The sequence below is a fragment of the Chanodichthys erythropterus genome, chromosome 11 (assembly GCF_024489055.1).
Source record: "Chanodichthys erythropterus isolate Z2021 chromosome 11, ASM2448905v1, whole genome shotgun sequence".
In the NCBI taxonomy this organism is placed as follows: Eukaryota; Metazoa; Chordata; class Actinopteri; order Cypriniformes; family Xenocyprididae; genus Chanodichthys; species Chanodichthys erythropterus.
In genome coordinates this window covers 46298015-46309882 of record NC_090231.1, presented here as the reverse complement: position 1 = coordinate 46309882, position 11868 = coordinate 46298015, and the positions used below count along the sequence as shown (strand labels likewise).

The 11868-nt window shown below is 41.1% G+C and overlaps 1 long non-coding RNA gene across 1 annotated transcript; it reads left to right on the top strand.

The window, feature by feature from the left end:
- Positions 1-6978: 6978 nt before the first annotated feature.
- LOC137030812 (uncharacterized) lies at positions 6979-9295 on the top strand. Its single transcript, XR_010896462.1, has 3 exons — positions 6979-7692; positions 8411-8479; positions 8886-9295. It is a non-coding gene; the product is annotated as an uncharacterized lncRNA (long non-coding RNA).
- Positions 9296-11868: the final 2573 nt, after the last annotated feature.

Sequence of the window (11868 nt, the reverse complement as noted above, 5' to 3'; positions counted from 1 at the left end):
GACCTTCGTCCAGACTACCATTGAGTACTTCTATGAGATCCTCTCCTAAAACATCCCAAAAACATTTATAGAAGTCTATTGGTATGCCATCGATCCCAGGCACCCTTCCGGATTCCATGCTCTGAACAGCCTTATGCAGTTCTCCCAGGCTGAGCGCACCTGAAATCTCTGCATTAGCTTCATCAGACACCTTTGGTAAATCCTTGAAGAAAACACTCTCGCTGATATTGTCTGGTCCTAATTCACTTCTGTACAGTTTCTCATAAAAACCAATTGCCCTCCTTCTAATTGCTACAGGGTTGGACAACAGAACAACTTCTTCAGATCGCAAAGCATGAATGATTTTTTTTTTTTGTCCATTTTTCTTTTCAAGATTAAAAAAAAAAAAAAAACTTTGAAGGTGCATCCATCTGATCAAGGCTTACAAATCTTGATCGGACAAAAGACCCCTGCGTTTTAACCCCCAATAATTCTGCCAATTGATTCTTTTTTTTTTTTTTTTTTAGAAAGAATTTTCAAATAACTTTGTTGTTTTGTGTCTTGTATCTTAATTATATCAGTCTCTAAGTCTTTTATTGACTGATTTAAAACTCTGGTGTTGTTGTGAGCATACTGCTGACAATACTGCTTAATCTGTATCTTACCAAAATCCCACCATTTTTGTACTGATTGAAAAGATGCTTTTTTTTGTTCTGTAATCAGCCCTAAACAATTTAAAAGAGCATATAAAATCCTTATTATCTAACAAAGTTAAATTAAAATGCCAATAGTCACTTTTAGGCTTGACAGAATTCAAAATAAAAGAACATTGTACTATGCAATGGTCTGAAAAACAGGAAAAATACAAGAATTCTTAAAAATACCAGCATGATGCTTAAACACATAAAATCTATCCAATCTTGCCAGAGATAAAACATTATCACATGCATGTGACCAAGTATACTGTCTTTTATCCTCATGAAAAAACCTCCATACATCAAGTAACTCATGCTTATTAATTATTCGAATGAGACGTTTTCTTGAGGGCATATGGGGTTCAATATGATTTCTATCACAATTACTCACTGTACAATTAAAATCACCCCCAAAAATAAATACTCATCATTAGAAACATCTTGTAAAACAGAACATAGTTTATCTAAAAAAAAAAAAAAAACATCCTATCAATGGTTGAGTTGGGACATACACACACATAAAAACAAAATTATAATTCTCCACTTGTGCTCTCACTTTTAAAAGTCTGCCCTTCAAAAACTCCTCAACTTGGTACAAGATCGGATTAAAAGTCTTTGCAAACAAAATTGCTACTCCTCCACTTAACATGGTGTTGTGACTAAAAAAGATAACCCATTCCATTCCTTCATCCAATCATTAACATTATTTACATCACTATGCATTTCTTGAATCAAAGTAACATCTATTTTTTTCTGCTTAATACAGCTCAGCTACTTTTCTATAATCTCTAGCACCAGTAACATTCAAGGAGGCAATCTGCACTTCAGCCATACTGAAGTAAAAGAACAACCAAAAATACACAAGCAAACCCAAATTACTAATACTATTAATCCTCATTTTCATTTAAATCTATACCAACTTTCCTCACAGTCTTTTTCAAACAGTAGACTTCCTTGTTTGAAAGGCACCCTTCTGCTATTTGACTTTTGGCTTTGTCATAAAAATGCTTTAGATCAGAGAAATAATCCGTTACAATCACACCTCTTTTGTTCTTTGTGGTTCTTTCCGTTGAGGTCGATCCAGCTTCCACAGGCCTCAAGACAGATTTTCCATCCTCAGCAGGTTTATCCGCAGTTGGCACCGTTTCGGCCGGACCGACCTCAGACGTCTTTACAGTAGGCCTGTGTGGTAAGGTTCTTGTGTAGTGGGAAGGAAGAGGACAGGGATTTGGCTGCTGACAGTCTTTTTATTCTCACCAGAGAAAATATCAAACAAAACAAACAAAAGGACGGTGCAACGCACACTCAATAATTCCACATCCAAGGACGGGCTTCACTCCAACCAACGAGCACGGCTCATTCAATGAATGTCAGCAGACTCTCTCTCTCCACCGCTCCTGCTTCTCCTGGCGTTTTATCCTGTCTCCACGCCAATTACTGGAACGAGAAACACGTGTTCGTGATTTACATTCAACCCGTTCAATCACCGCGCCTCCCCAGACGCTCCCTCCTGTTGCAGACCCCGCTAAACCACACCCCCCTCGCCACATACCCCCACCGCCCGACTCAGGCCGGGGAGCCGTCCGGCCTGCAGCCCGAACGGAAGGGTCACGAATTGGTGTAATCCAAACGGCGTCGTGAAAGCGGTCTTTTCTTTGGATAATGGAGACAAGGGGATCTGCCAATACCCTTTCGTTAAGTCCAGTGTCGAATAAAAGCGAGCTGTACCAAGCCGGTCAAGCAATTCGTCCACATGCGGCATTGGATACGCGTCGAATTTCAACACTGCATTCACCTTGCGATAATCCACACAGAACCGCCGTCCGTTTTGGGTACCAAAACTATCGGGCTCGCCCAGTTACTGCTGGATTCCTCTATTACCCCCATTAAAAGCATTGCCTCTAATTCTGCCTGAACCACTTTTTTTTGTTGTGTTCAGGTAACCTATACGGCCGGCTGCGAATCACCACGTCCGGCTCTGTCTCGATGTGGTGCTGAATGAGGTCAGTACGGCCCGGCAGGGGAGAGAACACGTCGGCAAACTCAGCCTGTAATTTGGAAACATCAGTGAGCTGTGAGGGCGAAAGGTGATCTCCCCCCGGGGCCAGAGCGAGGGGTTGTTTTTTTACATTCGCCTCTGTCCCGAGATCATCCTCTCCACTAATCACCGTCGCCAGCATCACTGACTCCGCCTCACTCCACTTTTTCAGGAGGTTGAGGTGATAAATTTGACGTGCCCCTCTCCTATCGGACCGTATTACTTCATAATCGAGATCACCAACTTGCCGTGTGACCTCAAATGGTCCTTGCCACTTTGCCAGTAATTTTGAGCTTGACATGGGGAGTAATACGAGTACTTTCTCTCCCGGTGCAAATTTACGCAGATTAGTTCCCCTGTCATACAACCGGCACTGTCTGTCCTGGGCTTGTAACAAATTCTCCATAGATAGCCGCCCCAAAGTGTGGAGTTTTGTTCTCAAGTCCAGCACATACTGAATTTCATTTTTCGATTGAGATGGTCCGTCCTCCCAAGACTCTCTTAGGACATCCAACACCCCGCGGGGGTGGCGCCCAAAGAGAAGCTCAAATGGGGGAAAACCCCGTGGAGGCTTGCTGGACCTCTCGCACAGCGAACAACAGGGGTTCCAACCATTTATCCCAATTTTTGGCGTCTTCTTGAACAAACTTACGAATCATGGATTTAAGCGTGCGATTAAAACGTTCGACCAACCCGTCCGTTTGTGGGTGAAAGACGCTGGTTCGAATCGATTTAATGCCCAACAATTCGTACAGTTCGCGTAGCGTACATGACATAAACGCCGTGCCTTGATCAGTGAGGATTTCTTTCTGAATCCCCACTCAGGAGATTAAACTGAAGAGGGCGTCCGCAACACTCTTAGCGGAAATGTTGCGGAGAGCCACTGCTTCTGGATATCGTGTTGCATAATCCACAATGACTAATGCAAAACGATGCCCTCTCGCTGATCGCTCTAATGGCCCGATGTGGTCCATGCCAATTCGTTCGAAGGGGACCTGCATTAATGGAAGGGGGCGCAACGGCGCTTTTGGAGTGGCCGGAGGATTTACCAGCTGCCATTCACGACAATACGCGCACCACCTGCGCACGTTCTCGTGAATGCCCGGCCAAAAGAATCGGGCCATGAGGCGATTTAGTGTCGCTGTTTGTCCTAAGTGTCTAGCCATTGGGTTAGAGTGAGCCACATGGAAAAGCATTTCCCTGCGGCTCTTTGGTACTAATAACTGGGTTGTACCTTCTTTTGACTGAGTGTCTTGGGTCACTCGATACAACCTATCTTTAATAATCGCAAAATAGGGATAAGTCAGTGGTCGTCCAGGCTGGAGAGGCTGACCGTCGATCGTACTGACCCTCTCAAACAGCATCGGCTTTGGCTGCTGACAGTGTTTTTATTCTCACCAGAGAAAATATCAAACAAAACAAACAAAAGGACGGTGCAACGCACACTCAATAATTCCACATCCAAGGATGGGCTTCACTCCAACCAACGAGCACGGCTCATTCAATGACTGTCAGCAGACTCTCTCTCTCTCCACCGCTCCTGCTTCTCCTGGCGTTTTATCCTGTCTCCACGCCAATTACTGGAACGAGAAACAGGTGTTTGTGATTTACATTCAACCCGTTCAATCACCGCGCCTCCCCAGACGCTCCCTCCTGTTGCAGACCCCACTAAACCATGCCCCCCTCGCCACAGCCTGTCTTCCTCATTTGCAGCACTATCCTTACTACCTCCAGCAGCAATAGTACCCTTGTCAGGGCATGAACGGATTAAGTGGCCCGATTTACCACATCCGAAACATTTCATTCTGTCAGTAGTTACAAACACTACATATTCAAAATCGTCCACACGGAAATTTAGTACCAAGTCCAGTTCAGCGTCATCTTTGATAATCATGAATGCGAATCTCCTAAATGAAACAATATGTTTCAATAAAGGAGACTCACACCCGATCGTAATCTTTTTGATTGGCGAAACCAACTTTCCATAACGAGAAAGCGCTTGTGACAATGCAAAACGATTTACCACATCCGAAACATTTCATTCTGTCAGTAGTTACAAACACTACATATTCAAAATCGTCCACACGGAAATTTAGTACCAAGTCCAGTTCAGCGTCATCTTTGATAATCATGAATGCGAATCTCCTAAATGAAACAATATGTTTCAATAAAGGAGACTCACACCCGATCGTAATCTTTTTGATTGGCGAAACCAACTTTCCATAACGAGAAAGCGCTTGTGACAAAATATCGTCACTGAGGAAAGGAGGAATATTCGAAATCGTGACTTTTTTTGACGGTAACATCAAAGATAAAACAGGTGTAAGTGTTTCATCAATGATTATTCCTTGCGCAACCACCTTGTTTGCCCTTTCCACCGTATTCAAAAAAATCATGGTCGCGTTATTCATTCTGGATGCAGAAGGAATGTTTTGGTGGCAAACAACTTCTCCTACACCCAGACAGCAAGCACACTCGCCACAGAAACTTTTAACTCTGTGACACCGTGTGAGGAAATCAAGCCCATTCCCACTTTGAGCTGCCATGCTTTCTAAGAAATCAGGCAGCACAAACAAAACACACGCAGGATAAATACTAAATCAAAATAAACAAACTTTCAGAAAAAAGAAAAGAAAAAAGAAAAGAAACACGCCACGCATGCGCAGAGAGAGAGAGAGAGAGAGAGAGAGAGACTTTGATACTCACTCAGGTTGAAAAGAGATGAAACTACACCAACACACATACACACAGTCACAAACATGTAACATGCTATAACACACACTTGCAACAGCATGATAATTGCTGACATGACTACATCAACATGTTTATAATGTGTCAATTTGTTTTTGTCCTGTACTGATGAGGTGAGACATGCACTTAATCTGATACTAATACACCTTTACGCAGTCATGACGTTTGTTTTTGTGAATTGTTGGGACTTTCCATAGGCCGCAATGCATTTTATACTGTACAAACTGTACTTTCTATCCCCCTACCCTACCCCTAACCCTAAACCTAACCATCACAGGAAACTGTGCACACCTTTATTTTCTCACAAAATCATAATTTAGTATTTTTATTAATTAATTTACATTGTGGGGACCGGTGGCTGTTCCCCACAATGTAGGTGAACTCAGGTTTATATTACATCGTGGGGACATTTGGTCCCCACAATGTAATATAAACAAACTCACACACACACACACACACACACACACACACACACACACACACACACACACACACACACACACACACACACACACGTGGACTCTCCATAGACGTAATGTTTTTTATACTGTACAAACTGTACATTCTATCCCCTACCCCTGAACCATCACAGGAAACCTCGTAAACCATGTTTATGTTGTAATACCCATGTTATTATACACAATTTGTGTCCTCATAAACCATATACACAAGAACACACACACTCTCTCTCTCTAGCTGGTGATCTGTAGAGATGGAGCTCTAGTCATTATCTCCTTTGAGCCAATGGTCTTACCGCAGGCTTTAACTCACACACTCACACACACACATACCTGAGCAGGGGGCTCTATCGGCTTTTGAACATCTGAAATAGGTCTACTTTATGCTTCTGAAGGAAACACTCAAAAATAGCAAATGAAACTCAGAGTTTGGGCTCATCTGACTGCAGTCGCAGTGCTGCGGATTGTTTCTCGAGTTTGTGTATTTGGTTATTTGGTTGTGTTCTGCAGTGCTCAATTGAATATGATTTTGTTGATATGCTGCTAATTCAGCTGAAACTGAGCACTATGCTTGCTGGGTTAAAATATTCTTCCATAATGTCTGTTTTATGCTGGTTTACACATAAAAGTTGCCTTCAGTAATAAAAATGACAAAAAGAAAACCCAGATGAACTAATAAAAAATATTTCACTTCTGATGGTTGTTTAAACATCAACGCAGATGGTGCTTTATGGGTTAAATATCAAGGATGATGGTGGTTTAGGTTTAGGTTAAAGATTAGGGCTGATATTGGTTTAGTGATTGGCGACCGATTAGCCTTTGACTTGAAGCATGCCGGTTAGAAATTTTGTCCGACTTGAGACAGCGCAGACGCCATGTGACTGTGGTGTAAGGCATCAAAGTATTGCAAGAGCAAGAGCAAAAATCTGTATTTTTATAACAGTTAAAGCTCTTTCATGTAGTCGCAATGTTATATTGTGTCATGTTTATCAAAATAAAACTGATAAAACACATATAGAACCCACTTCATTGTATTTAACACTCTGAGGTCTAAAAACGCGCCGGCGCGTTTTGCAGTTTTTTTTTCACATTGCAGCAAAACAGACTTAAAATACTCCGTCATTTTTTGTCATAGAGACATAAGTAATATATCAATTGAAACTATAGAATGTCTTCTTTTTTTTGTGTACACTCACAATCAAAATAAAACTTTGTGCTTTTTAAAAATAAATAAAATATACAGGGTGTGCTGTCCTGCCGTCTCCGTCTCTGCAAACATCGTTCTAAAACGTCACTAAAAGTAACTAAAATAGATGGCTTATACATGCTACATGGACATGAGAGATATGTCTTTGGAAAGCTTTAAGTGTCTACTTTTAAACAAAACAAATAAATTCTAAAACAAATATTCTCCCTTTATGTAATCAGTATAAAAGTAAAGAGAGGTACTGTTTCTCCTGTCTGACCTAATTATCTTTAATGTGTGCCCGCCCACGCGCAGAGCGCTCTATTCATAAGATAATGTGCTGAGGCGATTTATGCAAACTGTAAACGCCCCTAACAGCGTCTTAAAAAGCATCAAGTTTCATCAGATTCATTCGCTGTCCTTCGCGTTTGGAAGATGGCACACTACACAGGTGAGCAGGCTCTTCAGATGGTCCTGGACAGTGAGGAAGTTCACTCTTTCCTCGGAAGAAGAACACGACTCTGACGATGAACGTCTGCATTTTGAAGAGCGACTTGATCCAGCTGAAGATACAGTTTCTGATGAGTAAGTGATTTAGTTTTACTTAAATTATTTGACGTGTTTTTTTTTCTATATAAGCGTACATATATTTGCCTTATATTTACATCTATCTATATAACTATATATATAACTTTATCTCATAAAAACGCTTATAAATAGAATGCTTTTCTGTTGATATAGGGCCTACTTAAATTATTTATATAAGCGTACATCTATATTTGCCTTATATTTACTTCTATCTATCTATCTATCTATCTATCTATATATATATATATATATATATATATATATATATATATATATATATATATATATATATATATATAACTTTATCTCATAAAAATGCTTATAAATAGAATGCTTTTCTGTTGATATACTCAAATTATTTGACGTGTTTTTTTTTTATATACAAGCGTACATCTATATTTGCCTTATATTTACATCTATCTATAAATATATATATAGCGTATCTAAGTACCGTATATGATAGGCGTGAATGTGCTAAAATATGCTTGGTTGTGAAATGCGCGAACATGTTGCTATTTGCTAAATGTGCTAACTGATATAGCAGACTGTAAACGTTTACACATTCGCACACTTTGTCCGGTAATGGCCAATTGACAGACATATACAGCATGCTTGTATACCTGTTACTTTCCTGTCAGTTATGCATAGCTAATGGTATGAGAGTATTATCTTATATGCTAATAATAACAGGGTTTTTTTTTACATTTTTTTTTAGGAATGTGGATCCATCACTCTCACATTCACCTGCAATTCCCACTAGGAGGGCACGCAGCAACACAGTTGAGTAAGTACACTTTTACCCACTATATGGTAGGCCTATATTGAAATCTGTAAGATTTTTCATGTTTTTAAAATAAGTTTCGTCTGCTCACCAAGGCTGCATTTATTCAATTAAAAATACAGTAAAAACAGTAATATTGTGAAATATTATTACAATTTAAAATAACTGTTTTCTATTTGAATATATTTCACAAAGTCGTTTATTCTTGTGATGTCCAGCATCATTACTCCAGTCTTCAGTGTCGCATGATCCTTCAGAAATCATTCTAATATGATGATTTGCAGCTCAAGAAACATTTATTGTTTACAATTGTTCAGAAATGTTTCATAAGTAGCAAATCATCATATTTGATGATAATATTTGATGATAATATTAATAAGATTCATATTTGATGATAATATATTTGCAGAGCTCTGTGGTGTGTCGTCACAGAAAGCAGCTCCAAAACGGACCAAAAGTGACCATGTACCGGTTCCAGGAGCAGAGCTGACATCAGATGCAAGGAATAATGCCACCGCTGGTCATCGGAACTGCATGCTTTGCAAAGTACAGCTTGGTAAAAGGCAAGACACACCTTGGAAATGCCAGGCATGTGACATTTACTTGTGTCTTCAGTTGAACTGTTTTCAAAAATGGCACACAGATGTGTGACTGTTCAGATTCTCTGTTCACCACCTCTCACTGACCATTGGGCTGCAAAGATTATCTATATGTGATCAAGCAGGTTATGTATAGGGTGTAAAAGTGGGCTTTTTTTTATAAACCTTACCTTTATTTGCCTGTATACACAAAAAATGTGCCTTTGACCCTAGTTTATATGTGGATTATATTGTTAACTTTATTTTAAATAAAAAAGAAAAAAACAATGATATGTCTTGTCTTTGCATTTTCTTAGTTGACTCAGTCACATTCCTGACTGAATGGCTCATTATGCGGCTCATTAGGGGCAGGGTCTTAATCTCCCCAGGTGTAAATCACTTCATTATTCATGAAGAGTCACACCTCTTCGCATATGGCCTACCTAAACAAAAAGTGTCTTAGAAATTTAAAATCAATACAATGTTTTATGTGTCAGAGTAGGGAGGATCATTTCCACATCATTTTGAAGCAAAAACTCTACACTAAAATATACAATTCTCAAAAGTCTTGTGAAAAAACATTTAGTATGCATTTTTAGGTATTGTTTCAGTTACTTTTTTTTTTTTTTTTTTCAATAACCACGCATAAACATTATTCCTTTAAAAACACAAACATGTACATACATGTTCCTCACATATTATGGTAGCCTAGTTTGTGCTGAATACAGTGTAATGACACTTTTGTCATTAATATGTTTATAACCAACTGATAAAAGCACAAATGTCAGGGCATGTCAAAACTTCTCCAGGGCCCAAAATCAGCCTCAGACTCCAGAGGGTTAAATAGCATAGGCTTATGTTGAAGTTATGTTGTAGTACGTATTAAGCAGTACATAAAATACTGAATGAAAATGTCTCTGAAACATCTGTGTATCTGACAAATATTGCATTTAATTCACTTCATCTGCGATAAAGTATGCAAACACAGCGTGAGCATCACTATGGGAAGCAGAAAGTGTCCGACTTCACATCTCTGTTTTCAGCTCCTCCCCGACTGCAAGCAACAACTCTCGCCAATCGGTTACATCCATCTGCAGCCAATATCGAACACACCTTGAGTGTATCCTAGTGAAAAATAAATATACTAAAATACACTTGAAATACATTTATTTTATGCTAAGTATACTACAGTTGCATTTTCATATTTATGTACTTAATATAAATACCCTGCAATTGTACTTTTAGTATACTAAATTGGTATACTTAATGTCTGCTAAACTGGAACAAGTATTTTTGTATATTAAAGTATATTTGTAGTAAGAAATATTTAAGTATATTTGATTGTGTGTTACGGTACACAGGAGGTAGACACAGATGTAAACAGGTAACTTGCGTTTATTGACACCAGTAGAGCAGAGAGCATGAAACAGGTAAGCAGAGTAGAGTCAATGGATGATTAGATGATAATGATGGAGATAGTTACTGTCCTTTTCCTTTCAGATATGTACACGCTGGAGCTTAGAGATCGCTGGAGGATACTGGAGTTGACCGGAGCACACCCACACAGAAGACGAGGAACACGGAGGGAAGGAGACACGCTGGAGACAGGTAGGTATGGAGCGAGAAGTCCTTGAGGTGAGCATTAACTGATGTATATGCAAACGAGACCGGACATGGAGTGCTGTGTGTGTGTGCTCTATATGGTGCTGCTGATGAATGTGGTGATGAGGTGCAGGTGGCGGTGATCAGTACTCTGGGGAAGGTGTGCGCTGGGATTGGTTGATGTTGGAACCTGACGTGTCTGTGACAGTACCCCCCCCTCCACCGCCCGCTCCTGAAGGCCGAGGACCCCAACGCCGTGGTGGTCGTCCTCTTCCCCACAGTGCCGGTCTATCAGGGTGACTGTCGTGGAAAGTTTGGAGTAAGTTGGGATCAAGGATGTCGTTTCTTCTTTGTCTTCCACTCGTCCCCCTCACGTATCCGGATGAGGTTGTACGCACTGCGGAGGTCCAGCTTCGTAAACACAGTGGCACCACGGAGATGTTCCAGGGCCGCTGGGACGAGAGGAAGGGGATATCTGAATTTGACGGTGATTTTATTGAGTGAGCGATAGTCTATGCATGGCCGCAAGCCTCCGTCCTTTTTAGCCACAAAGAAGAAACTGGAAGCAGCAGGGGAAGTAGACGGCCTGATGTATCCATGGGCTAGGGCCTCCTTGATGTAATCCTCCATGGCCTTCTCCTCCGGGATGGATAATGGGTAGATCTTACCCTTCGGCACTGGTTCACCCGGAAGCAGGTCGATGGCACAGTCCCATGGCCGGTGTGGAGGCAGCTTGGAAGCCCTCTGCGGGCAGAAGACATCGCTGAAGGGGGCGTAACACTTGGGGATGTCGATGGAGCGTTGTTCAACTGGACTCTCGATGGAAGTTGCACAGAGAGAGAGATCAGAAGATGGACAAGGTGGCACAGGAAGTTCAGTTAGACAGCGAGAGAAACAGGTGTCGCCTCACTTCAGGATTTCGCCCGTCTTCCAGGAGATGGTCGGGTTAGAACCACATGGCGCCCTAGAACCACGTCAGCGGTGGAATCCTCCAGAACCAGCAGATGTAATTCTTCTTGATGGAGTAAACCGACTTGAAGCTTGAGGGATCCTGCCACTGTACGAACATGCTTACGGCTGAGAGGCTTGCCAGTTATGGAGTTGATCTGGTAGATCGTCGGAGACGGAGAGGTCTTGAGGTCGTAGCTGTCGGCAGAGGGTGCCGCTGACCCTGAATCGAGGACCGGAATGGAATGATGGCACTCCCCATGG